The sequence below is a fragment of the Mustela putorius genome, unplaced genomic scaffold (assembly GCF_011764305.1).
Source record: "Mustela putorius furo isolate JIRA1106 unplaced genomic scaffold, ASM1176430v1.1 tig00000250_pilon_pilon_pilon, whole genome shotgun sequence".
NCBI classification, from domain to species: domain Eukaryota; kingdom Metazoa; phylum Chordata; class Mammalia; order Carnivora; family Mustelidae; genus Mustela; species Mustela putorius.
In genome coordinates, this window is record NW_025421328.1 from 71616 (window position 1) to 91557 (window position 19942).

The window sequence follows — 19942 nt, forward strand, 5'->3', positions numbered from 1 at the left end:
TGCAAAAGGACCAGAGTATGTGCCCGTCTTGATTTTCTTTCTTTTATAAGTTTCAGGTAATGTAAGGATGTTACAGTTTTCAGATGGCTCCTTTACTGTTGCTTTTTACTTTGAAATGGGAAGGAAAGCTTCTCCACCTTTACTCTCTGTCTTCCTTTTTCTGGAAGCTGTCCATTGCATGTTTAGACTTGCTGGGTGCCGTCAGTAGGTCCCCAGGTGGAAAGGGGATAGCTTTGCATGCTCTATGTGGAGTTAAGAGACAAATCGGGCTCCCAAAAGATTTCCACTAACCAGATATCCTATCAGATGGGAGTTGAAGGTGTCAAGGTGCTAAGAACCTAGGTTGGTGATTTGAACTGACTTGGTAAACTTGGAATTAATAATAAAGTGTATGCCTTTGTGTGTGTCCTACAATCTCGAAGGCATGGCTTCATCTGTACCATACCTTTCTGATTGAAGAGATTGTTCCAGGGTTTTTGGTTAAAAATTTAAATCCACCTCTAGAGATTGTTTTTTGCAGCTCGATGTAGAAGTTTTCAGTGCTGAATTTCTTTCCTGTGTTTGTTCTCTGGTGTTTAAGAATCAGTAGCTAATGGTTGTTTGAAATCACTTTTCTTTGGTCTGCTGTGTGGAGGGTTTATACCCCATAAAAAAGATTCATATATTCCAAACTTAAAACGTGATTCAGCCTCAGAATATGTGAGCTACTGGTATTCTGTAGAGGTAGCAGTGCAAATATGCTATGTTGAAATTAATTTAACTTGAAAAAAATTTTATCTTGTAATACTGTAGATTTGTATGCAGTTATAAGAAATACTAGAGACATCTCACATCTCCTATAACCTTTTTCCTGTTTTTCCCAGTGATAATGTCTTGAATGACTGTAGGAAACGGTAACACATCCAGAAACTTGACACTGACACAATCCAGACTTTATTTAAATTTCCAAGTTTTACTTAGACCTATCTGTGACGTTGTCAGGTAGAGGAAATGAGAAAGAAAGAGAGTGTATGCGTAATTAGTTGTAGGTACTGTTACCATACATGTAGTTTGGAATGCCACCATCACAGTGAAGATACAGAGGAAGTCCGTCACAAGAATCCCTACAGTCCCGTCCTCTGCTCCCAGCCTCTTCGGCAACCACTCATCTGGCCTCTCTCCAGTGATGTTGTCATTTCAAGAAGGTTTTGTAGATGGAATCCTATATATGTTACCCATTAAGAGTGGATTTTTTTTCACTTAATCATAATTTATTTATGGTGAATTCAAATTGTGTGTTTTAGTAGTTATCGCTTTTTACTCTTCAGTTAGTATTCCATGCTGTGGACATACTGAGGCTATAATATCCACCCATTCTAGGGTATTTGAGTTGTTTTCAGTTTTGGGCTATGATCAGATAAAGCTGCTAGAAACACTTACATAAAGGTTTTGGTGTGAAAATAGGTTTTTCTTTCTTTAGAATAAATGCCCAATAGTATACTTACTGAGCAATGTATTGACTGTGTTTGGGGTTTTTTTTTTTTTTTTTGACCATGTAAATGAGAATGAAATACCTGCTGTTAGACATTGCTAAACAATACACCTTAAATGGAAAACTGTCATCTTAAGTTCCTTTTAATTCTATTACAGTTGGTGTTTGAAAATACAATCTTTTGCCTTTGGAAACTGTGAGAAGTTGTTGAAAACTAAGTTAGCTTCTACTAAAAATTTTGGAGAGTTGGGTTTTTACTTATAACAGCATTTTTTAAAATATTATAATACACAATTCACCTGTCAAACAATTTAGCGAGTTTATACATGTGTCCATTAAACAGATATTTGTGGAGAGATGGAGAGAGAATCCTGAAGCAGACTCCCCACTCAAGATGAAGTCCAGTGCCGGGCTGGATGCCAGGACCCTGAGATCGGGACCTGAGCTGAAACCAAGAGCTGACCGCACATACCATTTGGTTTAAATGGTAAAGATGTTTGTTAATTCCCAAGATACTCATTGAAGGGCAAAGGTCAAAATGGCTTCAGATTGCCTTAGAGATCCAGGCTCCCTCTGCTACTTCTTGTTTCCCTAAGGCTGGTTCCTCACAGTTGGCCGAAGACTTCACTGGTATTTTGGGCTTCAGCTCCTGGCTTAGAACACTAAAACTTTGGTTCTTTGTAGCGTACACCAGGGAGAGTTTAGGCTACCATAGCATTTTCCAGGTTGTGTAGATCAGAGTTCAGGCTACTGCACCATTTTCTATGTTGTAGCTATTATGTTTATTGGTTCCTGGTTTTCCCACTGCGACCTGCCTAAGGGATGTGAAGGAGTGGTACCTATTACAGAGCTGGGGGAAAGGTTTAGGAAGTCATTCAAGTGAGTTTTAGGAAACAATCTTGGAGCTCTTTTCCCATAGACCTAGAACTTGTGGTCGAGCAGAATTGTCTGACTGGCTCATTTTTATATGCTTAAGAACCATTTCTAGTATCTTTTACAGTGAACTGTCCAAGTAAGGAATCACCTTTTTGGCCATATTAAAGTGATAATAACACTATTAGGCTCTGCAAGTCCTTTCTATCAAGGAAGGCAGTGAAAAGATTTGAGATGGGAGAGTGACTCGTTCTCGATCAGATGGAGAAATTAGCCAAATGACCCCAAGTCCTTGGGCATGCAGGGAATCCTGGCCAAAAAGATAGAGCCTCTGGGTAGATTTTGTAAGAAATGCAAAGAAAGTTTAAAGTGACAATAAGGACAAGGACCTTCCTTTGAGCTGAGGGTGAACCCAGGCTGTAGGAAGATGGGACCAGGCCTGCCTAAGAGGCCTGAAGCCTCCATTCAGGGCTCCTGAGGCAGCTTTCGGGGCTGCCCCTTGGAGCCCTGGGAACCTGGGTGCCCTGAGGCAGCGAGTCAGCAGCCTGCCTGCCTTCTTTCTCTGCATGGGCTGGCATGTCCAGAGTGCTTCCCAAGTAGGGTGTGGTGAGCATCTTTTCAGTTTTTGTTTCAACATCCAGTCTGTTGTGGATGATACTGTATAACATACAACAAAAATGATTTCCTTGAAATAAAATGCAAGATAACCTGTAAACTACAAGCTCAAATGATTTATTAGGAGAATCAATAGACACAGAACTCCTATATCACATTGCAGTACATTTCTACATGCTGCTCAGGTTTTGTTCTTTAGTTACACTTTAAGCAACAGGGCTGTAGAACACAGATTCTATCTTCCTTTCCCCCTTTTATTCGCCATCTCCTTTGCCCAAGCTCCTCACACTGGCTCTGAATAAGTCCATTTTGGGGGCAATGTTTGCTCGTGCCTTCCTCTCCTGCAGTCAGTCTGTGAGGTCAGTTTATAAGCATAGAGAGTTTTACCCACACAGGTTGGAGATGAAGGGAACATGGTAAGAAATACGGCTTTATTTTATTTCATTTTGCTTGGACATTTATCTGCCCCATATTCTGACCGCAAAATATTACATCGTCTTGATCTCGCATGTTGATGTTTAGCTGAGTCCTCAGTAGTTTGCACCTGGGCACAAAATCATATTTCGAAGAGGAACATTAAGATCTGATGTTTTGATGTAAAACACTTGTCTTTCCTATGTACAATCATGGGACATTTTATGTAATCTTTAAAGATTTCATTTATTTATTTATTGGAGAGGGAGAGTATGAGTGGGAGAGCCAGAGGGAGAGGGAAAAACAGGCTGTCAGCAGAGCAGGGAGCAGATCCTGACCTGAGCCAAAGGCAGATGCTTTACCGACTGAGCCACCCAGGTGGCCCAAGGGACATTTTTATTTCTAAGATCTTTATTTCCACCATTAAATCATTAAATAGATTGTAGTTACTTTGGTTCCAGCAGGTTTAAGTTAAAAAGAAGAGAATGCGAAAGTCTTGATTTCTCCCATGAGTGCACAGGAAAATCACTGACCCCAAAGAAGAGCAGCCGAATCCTCATTGGCTCTTCTCCTAGGGCGGGCTCTGCAGGGATGCTTTCTGATCTCACTGAGCGATAACTTGTCTCTGTGTCTCTGTCTCAGGATATTTTGCTCGAGTCTATGGCGTCAGTCAGCTGGTAAGGGCATTTCTGCAGAAGACAGAATGTCATTGTCAAATTCTAAATCTTGGGACTGAGATGGAGACCACCTTCTGGAGATTAAAGGTAAGTGAACATTCGCCCTCTTCTTTCCCGAATTGTTTCATTTGTGAATGTGGCTGCCTGGTTCAAAATGTTAAAAATATATTAGGAGGTGACTGCCTGTCTCCCACGCCTGTCCCCAGCTACTTGCGCCTGCTGCTGCCGTCAGCCACGTACTTGATGTCACTGGGGCCCCGGTGAAGGATGGGTGCCTGGCTTCTCATCCTTTGCTGTTATCAACAGGGCTCCTGATAAAAACCCTTATCGACGTGTCCTCTGCATGAGTGGAAGACCCTGCCAGTGGGACTGTGAGCGCTAGACCCCCCTGTCTGCTGTATTCACAATCACGAAGATTTTATTGTCAGCGTGATAGTGTCTTCAGTACAGTTTAGAGATGTGCAAGGCTGGTGATAGTGATATGTACAAAGGCCTTTCATAGCTGCTCCCTGATTTCATCCCTCACCTGCTCGGTTAACGATCAAGAACAGTTTTAACTTCCCTCACAGGAAATGAGACGGGTCTGGTTAGTGGCAGAACCAGGACCGAATAGACTGCAGGTCCCACAAGTCCAGGTTGCTTCCGTGTTTCTCTGTACAGAGCCTTGTGGTTGCTCAGGGAGGTCTTTTTGGTCCATCAGTCAGTGGTGCCTGTACCTCAGTGGCCATCGTGTGGCGGAAGGAGCTGGATCAGAATGCAAGGGCAGATCGTGTGCAGTAGGAACATATGCCACTGGAGAAATGCCTCCTCTCAGCCCCACGTCCTTTCTAATTGGTCCCGAGGTTTGTTTTCTCCTTCGTGTCATATAGTTAGGTTGATCAGGAATACATCTGACATTTTCATTTCTGGTCCAGGTACACTGAGTCTTAGGTACCCCTTCCAAGGATAAGGTTATCTGCCAGTAGTAAGGACGGCAAACAGCAAAGGGTAGAACAGATTTAGTGGAGGTGTTTTGGATCGGTCCAAAGGGTTTTTTAAAAAACTCAAGTCCCCTTGAAACAAAAGAATGCCAGTTCCAACCATCTTCATGTTCATTCCCTGCTAGAGGGTAAAACTACTTGACACTTGCCACTTGACAATGGCAAGGTCTCCAGTATCTTGTAGGTCTTCCTTAGCATAGGAAAGTTCTTTTGAAACCCTTCCCTCTCCTTACCTCCCCCACCTTTCAAAGGGTGTATCAGTTCCCCCCACAACACTGATGCCACTCTTTCTGTGCACAGATCCTCTCCCCGTGCTTTAATAAAACCACTGTTTTGCACCAAAGAGGTCTCAAGAACTCTTTCTCGACATCGGCTCTGGACCTCACCCCACCAAACATCACCTACATTCCAAAACTCTATGACTGCTCCCCTGTCTACCTGCCATTTGGCATTATTTCTATCTTTTCCTACAAATAAAGGCAAAGGAGGCACTGCTAGGCTTTAGGGGACAGGCATCAACTCTGGAACAGGGTCAGTGCACACTAAGATCATGGAGTGGAGTAGCAACCAAATTAAACACAAAACAAAGCCACTAAGCGAAAAGTTATTGGGGAGGGACCTGCAAACCCTCAATTGCAAGTTTAGAAAATGAGAGGGGAAGGAAAAGCATTTTGGTACACGCACACCAGAAGAACTGTCACGTGTGCTTTGGCCAAACCTCACTCCCCATTTGACCCAGTCGTTGTGGGAAAAAACAAAAAAGCAAAAGCTGTGGAAGACTCACACTTTGGTATCTCATCCAGAATAAGCAGTCAGTAGGTCCAGTACAGCCAGCAGCCCTAAGGACCTTGAAAGCTGTGCCCCAGAAAACTGGGCATATGACCATCACCTCCAGGAGCTCTCAAAACCACCAGTGAGTGATTCCTATTCCAACAGCCAGATGGTCTACAAACCCTGGTGTCTGCTGTCATTTCATAGTGGATAATGTTTCCTGTCAGGCATTAAAGCAGAAACCAAAGAAACTTGGAGAGGATCTGCATCCAAACCCAGAGGGAGAGAGGATTTTTTAAAAGCTCTTTAAAAAAATAAAAAGAAAAATAAACCTAAAAGTCGGCCCAAAGCGTTTCCACAGTTCTTTCCTCCAGAGGCCTGGGTTTGGAGGCAGCAGCACCTCTACGGTCCCTCCATGGATAGCAGGAACTCCGGAGGCAGATCCTATGGGCCCGGACCTCCAATTAATTCTTTCCTGCAATTAGGCACTTGGAGGCTGAGGATCTGCAGAGGTAGGGTGCCCCCGAAATGCAGAGAACACCTCCCCCAGATCACAGTGTCCACGGGGCCTCAGGCACATCAGTGCGCAGAGTTTTTGCCCAGGGCAAACCCTGGTGTGGGGGGCAGGGGAAGGCTCAGGTGCAGTTCCCCCAGGGCGATGCTGGGCATGGCCAGGACAGAGGGCGGTGGACACCCCCTGCAGGAGGCGTCTTGGAAAGGCCAGTCCACCAAGTAGCTCTTCCCAGACTCTGGCACCGGCCCAAGCTGGCCTCCAGTCTGTGGCTTGGCGCATAACCAGACCAGGACCCCTTGTGCCTGGTGCGTGGTGGTGGCAGGGGACGGGAGCATGCCACCAGGAGAGCCTCCAGCCCTCCCGTTCCCGCTCCTGACCTCACCTGGCACAATCCCGGCCCGAATGGGCGTATTTACAGGCCAGGGTCTGGTTGGCCAGCTGCTTCACGCAGCAGAATTGCTTCTTCATCGTGGCGATGGGGTGGGCAGCGGGGCTCCCGCGGGGCAGCTCTCAGCGCGGTTCCTAACCCTATCCCCTGGACTAGCATCAGTCAGGACTGGCAAGGGGGTTGGAATCAGGCCTCTGCTGCTGCACACCTGCCACTCTGTGCAGGCAGAGGACCCGTGGACCAGGCGTGTCCACCATTCTGCCCAACGCCTGCCTGGTCTAGGTGCACAGCTGCGGGAGGTGATAGAAGCGTAGCTTGGGCAGTGGCCAGTGAACCGCCAGAGCAAATCACGTCCATGCTGTCCCTGCAGAACTGATGGGGCAAGGAGCGACAGAGCACTCTGGAGCCACTGGAGGCTGGAAATACACAAAGTCTCCATGAGGGCCATTCTCTGTGCGGATATAGACCCCTGTGAAGTGCTCTGAGGATCCTCTTTCCTAGCTGGATGGATGTGTGTGACCCTGTAATTTACACCAGAATGAAAAATGTACTATTGGGTGGAAAGACCGTACCACAGGACTTTGTGTATTGTGATCCCACTTAGGGGGGAAGTAGAGGGCCATGTGCATTTTCTGGGGGCACGCACCTGGGTGCAGTCAGGCGCGATCATGCACTAGGGGCACACCCTGGACAGGCACCAAGGAGGACAAGGGGCCCAGGCCTGGGTGGGAAGTTGTGGGGATGAGCTGTGGGGACAAGGACCCGGACCAGTGGCCAGAAGGCCTTGGCTGTTTGGAGCTACCTGACCAGCAGAGGCACATGGGAGTGAGTGGCAGGAGGGGGGGGGGGGGGGGGCGGAGGGGTAGGGAAGGGGCATGCAGGCATTGCCTGAAAAGGTCTGTATGCTTAGGCACAAGGGAGCTCTGGAGAGGGGGGTGGGGGAGGGGCATGCAGGCGTTGCCTGGAAAGGTCTGTATGCTTAGGCTGAGCTCACAGGAGGGGGCGGGGGAGGGGCATGCAGGTGTTGCCTGGAAACCTCTGTAGGCTTTTGATTCTTGGCCTTGCACAGCTTGGGGTTCTAGGACACTTGGCAGGGTAGTCTGACTGGGCTGAATGCTTTTGTACCGTGGACCAGGACAGTTGTATGACCATCAGATGTTCTCCTGGGCTGGTAGGCTGGGCTCTGGCCTAGGCCATTCCCTAGGGGCCGTGGACAGCAGCCAGACCTCTTTGACCAGGGACATCGATATTAAGAGACATGTGCTGGGGAAAGGGACTTTCCCTGGGGATGCCAGGGATTAGGCTGATGTCATCTCAACCCAGACACAGATCAGTAGACTCCTCCATGAGATTGAAACATTGGAGGCTGAAGTGACTCATTGGAAGAAGTTGTGCCAGTGTTCCACCCAGGGACCAAATACCATCAACACAGAAATACTGTGGAAACTGAAGAGCCACATCAGGGACCTAGAGCAGCAGCGGAAGTGGGAGCTGGACAAACATCAGCAGGAGGTGGCGGGGTTGCAAAACACCCACTGGCGGAAGCTAGCAGACCTCACTGACCGGCACTGCCAACAACTTAGAGACTATCAACGGATGGATCGGCTCTCCAAAGAGGAGATTGGGAAACTCACTCAAATTATCCAGCAAAAGGATTTGGAAATTCAGGATCTTTGTAGGAAAATCTCTGTGGCTTCTCTCTGCCAGAATGGGCACATGGAACAGCTTCAGCGCCAATTGCAAGAGTGTACTTTGAAAAGCGAACAGGTCTTGGTGGTCCTAAATGAGAAGACGAGGGAGAATAGCAATCTGAAAAGGAACTATCACAGAATGACCAATCGACTTGCTGCCAAAGAAGCAGAACTCCAGAAGATGCAAGAGGAAAATCAAAAACTGTCCACTAGAATAGAAAGCAGTGACATAGAGGTGTTTAGAGAAATGATTCGGAATTTGTCACACATTATTCGAGAAAAAGACCTGGAAGTGGATGCGTTAAGTCAAAAATGCCAGACTTTAATGACAATCCTGCAGACACCCAGCACTGGTCATGCGGTTGGAGGAGTTTCTATTGATCAGTTCCAGCAGCTTCTACAGGAACGGGACACATTAAGACAGCGGGTGACGATCATGGAGGAGTGGAAAGAGCAGGTGCTGACCACGGTCCAAAATATGAAGCGTGAGTCACCCCAGCTTCAATGAGATCTGCGAGAACTCCAGGCATGGGCTTGCACCAACAGCGAGGTTTTGAAACCGCAGACGACCTCTGTTGACCAGATCCACACTTACCAAGGACATGAAATACACTTACAAGAGCTAGAGAAGGAACTGGCACAACTTCAGCTCCGCATCGGGGAGCTCTGCAATGCCAAGGACCTCCTTTTAGGGAACCTTGACGCGATTTTCCTCCCTCCCTCCAGCGACACTGCAGAGGCAGCCGACTCTCTGAAGGCCGTGAAATCTGACCGAGTGAGTGAGTCTTCTCAGGTGCTCTGAGAGGAGGTAGAAGAGCTCAGAAAATCCGGGCAAGGAAAGATAAAAAGATTCAAACCCTCCAGGAAGATCAGCAGAGACGGATTGCTTCAGGGGCTGCTCCGGGGAAGGAGAAGGGAAGCCACAGGAACAGAGTGATTCCGATTCCCACATGGAGCAGCAGAAGGAGAAACAGGCTGTTCTACAAGATTTCCCTCAGGCTCAGGAGCTCCGAATCCCAGCAAAAAGTGAGGAACTGCTTTCTTTACAGGAGAAGCTCAGGGGCCAACTGAGTGAGAATGAGCTGCTGGGGCAGGCAGTCACCAGACTGAAGGAGAGGATAGCAGATTTTGAAATGGATGTGTGTCGGCGGAAAGAGGAAAATGCAAAGATGGTGGAAACATGTAGAGAAAAGGACATGGAAAATCAGGCCTTGCAAGAGACAAATCGGCTGCTTTCAAAGATGTGGAGGGAGGAGGAATCCCAGCGTGCCGTGATGAAAGAGAAGGCGCTTGCTCTGGAGCAACTGCTGCGAGAGAAAAAACAGGGCGAGAGCGGGGAATTGAACCGGCATATGGACGCTGTTCAGTCAAAGCAGGAAAAGGCAGTTGTGGGTCAACAGGAGAGAGATGATGTCGTGTTGGCACAGAAACAGAAAGAAACGGAAACCTGTGCCCACCAGAAGGAGGGTCACCAGTTACATGAGAGAATTGCGCCTAACCCAGGAGCTGGAGAGAGGGTGGCACCTCGCTGCAGAAGCCCAAGATTCTCGTTGCCTGGAAAGTTTGGCTTCAGAAGACCAAGTGGCTCAGCTAAGAGAGGAATTGACAGTCCTGCAGGAAAACTCGTTTTGTCTTCCGCTGCCATGGAAAAGGGCAAGCATGGAGCCAGTCTGCAGGTGGAGTTGCTGCGGGAGCAATTGCACCTGGTCACCCAGCAGAAAGAGGAAGCTGCGCTCCGGCTTGCCGCCTCCCAGGAAGAGGGAAGGCAGTATGATCGAAGGCTAGCGAACCTCAAGCTGGAACACGCTGAATGGATGGAAAAGGCAGACACCGTAGAAGGAAAACTGAAGTCGTTACAGGGACGATGGCATCAAACAAATGCCGACTTGGAGGTGAAGGAGGACCAACTCCAAGAGTTCAAGAAACAGAATGAGGTCCAGCAGGAAATACTGGAGGACACACAGAAGAAACTCTTAACCTTAGTAAGTAAGGCTGAAGGAATGGTGGACAAAACCCTCCTAAGGAGTCTCTTCGTGGGATCTCTCCAGGCAGCTGATGCGGAACGGCAAGAAGCGTTGAGGTTGATGGCAAGCACACTGGGGATCCAAGAAGACCAGCTGCGGCAGCTGCGTGGTCAAGAGCCCACGGGTGTGCCCAGTGGGGTGACTGGGGAGCCTGGATCCAGAAGCGCCCCCAATGCACCAGGGAAGCCAAATCACCAAGCTGTGGCCAATCATTCTTTTTCAGGACTTTTTGTCCAGTTTCTAGAAGCGGAATCTCATTCAGCTTTTCCATTGCCAAACTCCTCTGCTCATGACATGAAACCCCCAGATTCAGGAGGAAGGGGACAACTGCCTAAGAAACAAGGCCCACCACGACTGAATGCTACCCTGGGATCCACACCCGAAAAAAAAGATGACAAGCCCAGAACCACAGCTGTGTCTCTTATTAACCCACCTGGACTGGAAATGGATGGGTCGGAGCACCTTCTTCTAAATGTTATCTCTGATTCTTTACCCAGATACACGCCCTTTATAATGTCACCTGCCAAGAAGGTTGGAATGGCGGCCAAAGACCTCTCAAAGAAATAGATGATTGGCAAGCCAGAGACGAGACTACACTTTGAAGGTCCCAAGTCACTCTGTGTGTCTACCTTAACCCCAAATGCCCTTTTTCAAAATGTAACCTATTTGCAGTTCTGCTTTCAGCTTAATAAGCATAGCATTTTATGACTTAACAAAAAAAGGGGTCATTTAATAACTGCAGAAGTACTTGCCAAAGTGAAAACAGTGGTGACTTCTTTTTCTTTTTTTTAAGATTTTCTTTATTTCTTTCTTTCTCTTTCTTTCTTTCTTTCTTTCTTTCTTTCTTTCTTTCTTTCTTTCTTTCTTTTTTTGACAGAAATTGGGAGCACACAAGCAAGGGGAGAAGCAGAGGGAGAGAGAGAAGTAGGTTCTCCACTGAGCAGGGGAACCTGTGACCTGATCCTTGGACCCCGGGATCATGACCAGAGCCAAAGGCAGACGGTTAACAGACTGAGCCACCCAGATACCAGAACAGTGGTGACTTTGTTAGGACAGTCGACACTGCTGGTCTTGGGGGCTGTGGTCAAAGGATTCTTCCAATAATGTCTGTAATGCTTTAAGGTTTTCACAAGGGTCAGGTGTCTTTGTATATCTGATCTAGGGAACACATCAACTCGTTTTAGTCTTCCAAATTTATCAAATACACGAGTACACACTCCTTATATGGGAAACAACGTGAATAGCATGAAAGTATAAGATGAATATAAGGTTAAAAACAAAAAGGCAAGTTTGCTTTTCCCAGGTAAGTCTCATTTCTGTTAGCTTATTTTTTAGTTTCTATTTTTTCAAAATCATTTCCTTTTCTGTTGTCTGCAAAAGCACTCTATGGGTAACCTGAGTCCTCTTGGGCCTTATGTATATTTTTCTAGTTAGGAGTATTGTATTCTCTGACTTGTTTTATTTTTTTCCCTCCAAATCACTCTGCCTTGGAGACCATTTGAAATGGGAATGAATCCCATCTTATTCTTTAAAAGAAAATCCAGCTGCTTATGGTTCTACCCTACATTATGCAAATAGCTCCCCTTGATTAGCATTTAAGCGGTTTTTACCTGGAATGTCCATGGTCAACTCCCTTGTTGACCTTCAAATCTTCCTTTGCCCTTTGAGGCGAATTGTTCCATTGCACCTTGGAAAGGATCATTCAGATTTCTTTAAGGACCTCATTCCATTTTCCATTCTGCTCTCTCTCCAGCCTGCCAAATATGGTCATTCCCTGCTTTCCTGTTGTCAGTGCTCTGATTCACCCACTGCTGTCTCAGACTGGTGCAGTAGACTCCCTAACAATCTTGCTGGTTCCACTCTTAGCCTCCGTTGAATCCATTCTGAACTCTGCTGTCAGGATGAACTGAGATGAACATGTGATGTTACTTCCCTGCTGTAATTACTGGAGCGTTTCCCCACTGCCTGGAGTTTGACCTTTAAGAGAGCATCCAGGTCCTTGCCTTTGCGGCCTTCCTTCCTCTTCATCGTTCAAATAAAGGCTGCCCTTTAGCTCCAGGTGAATTCTTGCAAGCCCCAAATAGATTATTATCCAAATAGCTTCAAGTCCATGAGCCTCCTCTTTGTGCCTTGACAAAGGTACAAGTGAGAAAGATTTCATCCTCTTCTTCACCCGTTGGCGAGGGGAGGGATTCCAACCCTAAAGCTATGCAATGTCCGCATGCAACATAGCTGAGATCCACCGTGATTTGTTACTGACCTATCCTCATGGCCCAGGGAAGGATGAAACACACATCATGCAGGGCCATGGGGGACGTTGCACCTGGGAACAGAATGGACAAGGGCTCTGGGTGTAGACTATGTAGTAAGGGGAGAGCGAAGGTGAGCCCTACTTCCTGCAAGAGGGAATGACTGGCTTTCTGGATCATTCCACAGGCTGTCAGGGAACTGGAACTTACTACTTGGGGAGGAACTGTGCCTGGTACCTGTGCTTAGGAGGCCTTGTTGGCCAGAGGATCTGATCTGTGGGAGCAGAGTGGGAAGAGAACATGGAGTGAGGCCATTTGAGGCCATCTGAATCTTAATCAAACTCGGGCTTTCCATCACAGTGGACTCTGGTATTTGGACATCCATTTCATCTGAGACCCTTAATGCATAGGAAAGGTGCTTCTCCAGGACGTGAAGCTGTCATGTGAGCAGGAGGGAGACGTGGTCATCAAAACCAAAATGTAATATCTTCCATAGATGTTCACGCAGTTGATCCCAAGGAAATCCCTGGGTGGCCAAGGGGTAGAAGGAAGAGCTGAAGTCCTCCAGCACCATGGAATCTGGCAATGCACTGTGGACAGAAGCCTCCACCTCCACCTGCAGGTAGGATAAGCAGACTTTGGTTTCAGCCTGTAGCAAGTAGGCCTTGGTGACTCTATTAAGCTGGTGGGGGTGCCATGACCCAGAGAATAATAGACAGCTGGATAGGAAGGCTCAGAGCCTGTGAGAGACTCTATTTCCAGGAGAGCCCAGTGCATGACCAGCAACTGCTGCTTTCATGGTCTATAACCCAGGGCCAAGGAGGGCTGTTTCTTGCATTGGGATCTCATGGACAATTGACAGATAGCATGGGTGGTCCAGGAACTCCAGGAAGGAGAGAGGAGGCTGCTGAAGCCTTTTCTCCTGGGCAATAACAGGTGATTTTTTAAAAAAGATTTTATTTATGTAGTTAAGAGAGAGCTCTGGCTGGAAGAGGGGGTGGAAGGGTGAGGGAGAAGCAGGCTCCCCACCAAGCAGGGAAGCCCCCTGCCAGGCTTGATGTCAGGATCCTGAGATCAGGACCTGAAACTAAGGCAGATGCTTCACCAACTGAGCCACCCCGTCACCCTCAACAGGTCATTTTTACTTGCCTTTTGTTGAGGGGAGACCCTCCTGCCTTCATTGTGAGCACATTGACAAGTAACAGCCTAAATGGGCTTCTGTAAAATTTATAAACAAGGAATATGTTGCCTCAGAACCCAAAAAGTACTGAAAGATGTTGGAGTTCTATGTCCTTTTTTTCTTTTTTAAAGATTTAATTTGTTAGTTGATAGAGCACGAGAGAGAGAGAGAGAGAGAGAATAGAAGGGGCTTGCAGGGGCAGAGGGAGAGGGAGAAGCACGCTTCCCGCTGATCAGGGAGCCTGATGCAGGGCTTGTTGCAGGACCCTGAGATCAGGACCTGAGCTGAAGGCAGACACTTAACTGACAGAGCCACCCAGGAACCCCTGCATTTGTAGGTCCTTAACAAGTTTGCCAAATAAATTTCCTCACAGTAGGATGTCTTTTTTTTTTTTAAGATTTTATTTATTTACTTGTCATAGAGAGAGTAGCGAGAACAAGCACAGGCAGACAGAGTGGCAGGCAGAGGCAGAGGGAGAAGCAGGCTCCCCGCCAAGCAAGGAGCCCAACGTGGGACTCGATCCCAGGACGCTGGGATCATGACCTGAGCCGAAGGCAGCCGCTCAACCAACTGAGCCACCCAGGCGTCCCACAGTAGGATGTTTTAAATGTGATGTCACACCTATGTTCCTGGAGAAAGATGCGTGTAGTAAGTTCCTACCCACAAAGGTTGCCTATGATAGCAGAGCGGTTTGGATGCCCTTTGTATAACAAGGTATATCATGTGTCCTTCAAGGTTGAGGCACACATGCCTGTGAGGATGTTAAAACAGGCACTGATCAGAACATCTTGGTCAAATCTATCATAGCGAAGTATTCACCATCTTTAAATTGGTTGGGCTCCCTCATTTTTTAAAATTTTTTAAAAAATTTTATTTATTTATTTTGACAGAGAGAGATCACAATTAGGCAGAGAGGCAGGCGGGGGTGTGGGGGAAGCAGGCTCCCCACTGAGCAGAGAGCCCAATGTGGGCCCGATCCCAGGACCCTGAGATCATGACCGGAGTTGAAGGCAGAGGCTTTAACCCCCTGAGCCACCCAGGTGCCCCATCCCTCATGGTTTTTTAAATGACTTTATTTCTTTATTTTAAAGAGAGAGCAAGAGAGAGAGAGAGAGAGAGCAAAGGAGCGGGGGTAGGGGGTGGTGGTGGGAAGGGAAGGGCAGAGGCAGAGAAAATCCCAAGTGGACTCCACCCCGAGCATGTAGCTGGACATGGGACCCAATCCTATGACTCTGAGATCATGACCTGAGCCAAAAGCTTAACCCACCGAGCCCCCCAGGTGTCTCAGATGTTTTAAGGGGACTGGGGTTTATTTTAATCAGGTATGGTAAGACAGGCAGATATACAAGTAACTCTCAGAATGGAAGAAGTGTTTTGGACTCACAGATCCCATGAAAGGAGGTGCTGGGAGGCATGGAGGGCGGCCCCGGGAAGCACCAGGCTTGGTCAGGAGAAAGAGGAAGTGAAGGGACAATAGGGGGAAGACCCTTTATCATGGATTCCGTGGGAAGGGGCAGGGGAGTCCGGGTAAGCACGTTTAAGACTGCCTAGTTTGAGTCATCTCAGTGGGTTCTGGACACCGTGGTGTCTGGAGTAGTCTGTCCTTACCCCTGGGGTGATCAGGGCAGGGCATAGTGGCCCAGAGTGTAAGAGTTTCTTACAAGAGGTGGTTGGGGTTAAAGCCTCTGATATGGTTGCTTTACCTGTGAAAGGTTTGCTGGCAGGCAAGCTGCTGACCATCTCTAGGAATTCAGTAAGCCTGCCAAGGACAGTCCCTCCAAAGTCAGCAAGGCCTGAGATGTCAAAGCATTAAATACAGAGGATAGAAAATATGGTTATTATATTTGCTATAAACAGGATTTGAGCCCTCGTAGTAAGTCCATTAAGGTTAGGCAACCAGTGCCTCCTAGCAACATTAGAGTTCATTCAGAACCTATGATGTAGAGGCACAAAAGCAAGTCGGCCTCCTTTTATTTTTGCCAATTAAATTATTTTAGTAAATTTTGGGTTTCTTTTTTTTCAAAGATTTTATTTATTCATTGGAGAGAGAGAGAGAGCGCAAGTACGTGTGATAGAGCAGGCCCCAGGGGGAGTAGCAGGGAGAGGTAGAGGGAGAAGCAGACTGACTCCTTGCCCAGCAGGTAGCTTGATATGTGGCTCTATCCCAGTTTCCTGGAATCAAGACCCAAGCTGAAGTCATTGACTAACCATGTGAGCCACCCAGGTGCCCCTATAAATTTTGGATTGACAGTTGGGTCAAATTTTGAACCTATGTTGAATTAGTCGGGGCAGGTGGGGGGTGGGTTCTGCCTCCTGTATTCAGATTTCTCTCTTCCACTCCTCCTATGCTTGGGTCTGTTTCTTCCTGGAAGAAGAAACCCCTGTGGGGTGGGGGAGTGTCTCATTACCCTGCTCCTCTTTCTCGGGTTTTTTTTTCCAGAGTGTCTCAAATCAGCATCATCAGCCTTGGAGCTTCCGTTGTGGCAATGGTTGTATGGTTTCAAGTCTCCTGGTGTAAGTCAAGTGGGAATTGATCCCCTTACTGTGCCACAGGGGTCCCCCGTATATTTCCCCCATAATCCTGAGGATAAGAATCCTGTGCCAAACAGATTAGGCAATGGGGTGGTCAGTGGAAAGGCACACGACCCACAGCCTAGTCGTTGATGAAGCAAAACCATCTTCTGCTACAGCCCTACCTTCTCTCAGTATAGACTGTTTCCCTTCCCCCCTTTTCCCTCTCTACAGATTTCCTCAGGATAGATTTTCATTTCTAACCACACAAAGCCATGAGATTTTGTTTCTGTCCCCATCTAATCACATGGCGCACATGTTCTGCATGTTTATGGGGAAAGGGAGCTGGTTTGGTCAGTCCACAGATGGCCATCCTCTTCTTGTGGGAATGCCAGTCCATCTCCCCAGTGTTGGAGTCCACAGCTAGGAAAATCATTCTGTCTGTGGCCAGAGTCAGAGCGTCAAGCCCCCGAATCACAAGATTAGTCTATCGACGAGCTGGGGAGCAACAACACTACGAGAAAGGCAAGTGTGCTGATGAGGTGTTTGGCACTGGGAGAGAAGTGGAACACCAAATGCCCCCCCTCCACTTTTCTGTTTTTGATCAGCTGGTGGGCCCTGGGCTGCCATGGATGTCTACCTGAAAACTTTGAGGGCTCAGGAAGACACATGATAACAGGGAGAGGAGTGGCAGCTCGGAGTCGGGCAAGGCCACTCCCAGTGCCTGAAACACAGTGACTCGGGAGGCTGCTAGGGAGCCATTCTTACATTTCCCTGGGGCCGCGGTCTCCCTCCTTTGCACCCACAACACAGAGGGTCAGCCCCAGGACTGTGCTTGAGGTGCACTGTCCCCCATAGACCTGTACATCAGCCCCAAGCACTGGGCCATCACCCAGTCCCTGGAACTTCAAGCACACCAGTCAGCATGCCCTGCAGTTGCCAACCTCAGGGTTGTGACTAGTAAATTGTTGGAGACCAATGCAGGCCACATAGGTGACACCTCTCCCCCAGATACAGTCAATTCTCATTCATTCTCACCTTTTTGGCAAAGATGGGGTATTATTTTGGAAATGGATGGCGACCTCCATTTGAGAGAATAGAACATGAGCCAACACAACTTGCCAGTGATTGCCAGTTCCCTCCCAGATCGTCACTGTCACCCCTGAAGCCAGTGGCTTAGCAAAGCAGCAGGTCAAGCTGACCCCATGTCTTCACTTAATGTGGGGACACCCTGTTTGTGATGCCACTTGTTTGAATCACCTTCTCCTCAGGTCCCTGATGAGGCCTGAGGAGACCTGCTCCAGATGTTTGGGGATCCCCTGACACCTGCTACATGTGATTAACAACAGTTTACTAGTCACATATACTCACACTTCAGGGGAGAGGATACCAAACACGGTGCAGGACTGCACAGAGATTGCACTTGGGAACAGAGAGAAGGAGCAGGGCCTTGGAAGGGCAGACTTGGTTGAAACAAGAGGGAAGGCAAGTCCTGGTTCCCATGGGATGGTATGAGTGGCTTCCTTGAAAAATTCAGTGGGCTTCTAAAGAACTGAACACTGCTCCCCAAAAACCAGTAGACTCTATGTCTGGTCCCTGTGATGAGAAGGGTGTTTGGTTAAGAGACCTCCCCTGTGATAGGGAGAAGAGAACGTGCATGATGCCATTTGAGTCCCTCCTTGATCTTCAGGTGTCAAGACAGTCCTTATTACAGAATGTTAATTTCAGGCCTTATGCCATAAGAGGGTACGACAAAGTAATTCTTACCTTATGTAAAGTAACTTGTATTCCTCTATGCTAGCAATGAATATGTGGGCTCCACAATCAAACACACATTCACAATTACTCGTACAAAGAAACTACTTCGGGATACATCTAACAGTGCCTGTCCAGGCATCCCATGCTGAAAGCTATTTAGCACTGATACAGGAAGTCAAAGATATAAATAAATGGAGAAATACACCATGCTCGTGATTTGGAAGACTAAGCATTGTAATGATGTCAATTCTCCCCAGACTGATAGAGTTAATGCAGTTCCTATCAAAGTCCTGTCAGCTTTGTTTGTTTTTGTTGAAATAGACAAAAATATTCCAAAATGTCTGTGGAAGGACAAAGGAATTAGAGTAGTTTCAAAAACTATTTTGAAAATAATACTAATGTGTGAACACAGTCTACAGAGTTTGAGAACTTAGTAGTTAAAATAAGGAAGGCTGTGTGCTATTTGCAGGACAGATACATGGAACCGAGCAGAACAGGGGCACCTGGGTGGCTCAGTGGGTTAAAGCCTCTGCCTTTGGCTCAGGTCATGATCTCAGAGTCCTGGGATGGAGCCCCACATTGGGCTCTCCCCTCAGCAGGGAGCCAGCTTCCTCCTCTCTCTCTGCCTGCCTCTCTGCCTACTTGTAATCTCTGTCTGTCAGGTAAATAAATAAAATCTTCAAAAAAAATTAAAAAAAAAAAAGAATAGAGCAGAACAGAGAACCCAGGTATAGTCCCCACAAATAAGCCCAACTGTGTTTTGAAAATGGCACTAAAGCAACTCCAATGGGAGAAAACTGGGTTTGTACTCTCTACAGCCTTCTAAAGCTTGTGGAAGTCAGAGAGGCCAAACTCAGAAACAGCATCAGCAGAGAAGGGTGATGGTGGTGTGACCCAGGCCCTACCAGGTGGGAATGGGGAAGGAGAGAGATTGGACGCCCAGGGTTGTGTGGGCGGGGTCCAAAGAGCTATCTATTGATGTTTTCCAAAGGCCTAGGGAGATGGGAAACTGTCCAATTAGCATGTGGGCACAGGCGCCAATGAGGGGGAGGGTTGTTAGGATAGCTGATGGGGGGCGGGTCACCAATATGCCTCTGCTGAGTGCGGGGCGACCAGCTCCCATTTTCCAGCTTTCTGTGAGGCTTGCTTCTTGCCTGGCATCTCTGGATCCCTCGTCCTTGCCCCGGTGGGTGTAGAACCTCCAGACCCATGGCCACTGGCCTGAGGATGCTCTTTTTCACCTCCTGTACTTCCTCTTTAGGGTCGATGCAGAGGATGACAGATTGCGCGGCCCCTGGGAAGATGCTTCTCTGTGCAGAGGTACCTGTGGGACATGATGTCAGGACCCTGTGTCCTTGGGGGCTGGGGCCTTGCTGGGAGGCAGCCTGTGTCTCAGGAATACACTGGATTGCCAAAAGGTATCTGTCAGCTCCTGCACCCCCTTTTTCGCATCTGTGAGGGGCCCAGAGCAGGGCTTCATTTATGGAGCTGCTAATTATCTCAAGTGTGTTGTGAGGAAGGGAGAGTGGGAATGCAGCCTGAACCAGGCACACGGACTTTCGGCCTTCTTGGGGCTCAAGTCCTGCTAAAAACCCGATGTGAAGCGAGTGAGTTGTAGTTTTGATGGGGGAGAAGTTTCGGTTCTCCCTCTTGAATAGTTACATTCCACTAGGGGTTGTCAGGATCTCCACTGTGCACCTGAGATAGGGCCAATTACGGGTGTGTGTGTGTGTGTGTGTGTGTGTATGTATGTGCAGGGGGAATGGGAATGGCCTTTTGGATGGGTGGTGGGTCTTCAGTGACTGGAAAGCATGATCAGTAGGACT

The 19942-nt window shown here is 47.7% G+C and overlaps 1 long non-coding RNA gene across 2 annotated transcripts; it reads left to right on the forward strand.

The window, feature by feature from the left end:
* Positions 1-3714: 3714 nt before the first annotated feature.
* On the forward strand, positions 3715-18987 carry LOC123391591. 2 transcript variants are annotated; one of them, XR_006606281.1, is made up of 3 exons: positions 3715-4137; positions 13164-13289; positions 16288-17264. It is a non-coding gene; the product is annotated as an uncharacterized LOC123391591 (long non-coding RNA). The 2 variants fall into 2 exon arrangements; XR_006606282.1 differs by lacking the exon at positions 16288-17264 and adding an exon at positions 18935-18987 and having other exon boundaries at positions 3716-4137.
* Positions 18988-19942: the final 955 nt, after the last annotated feature.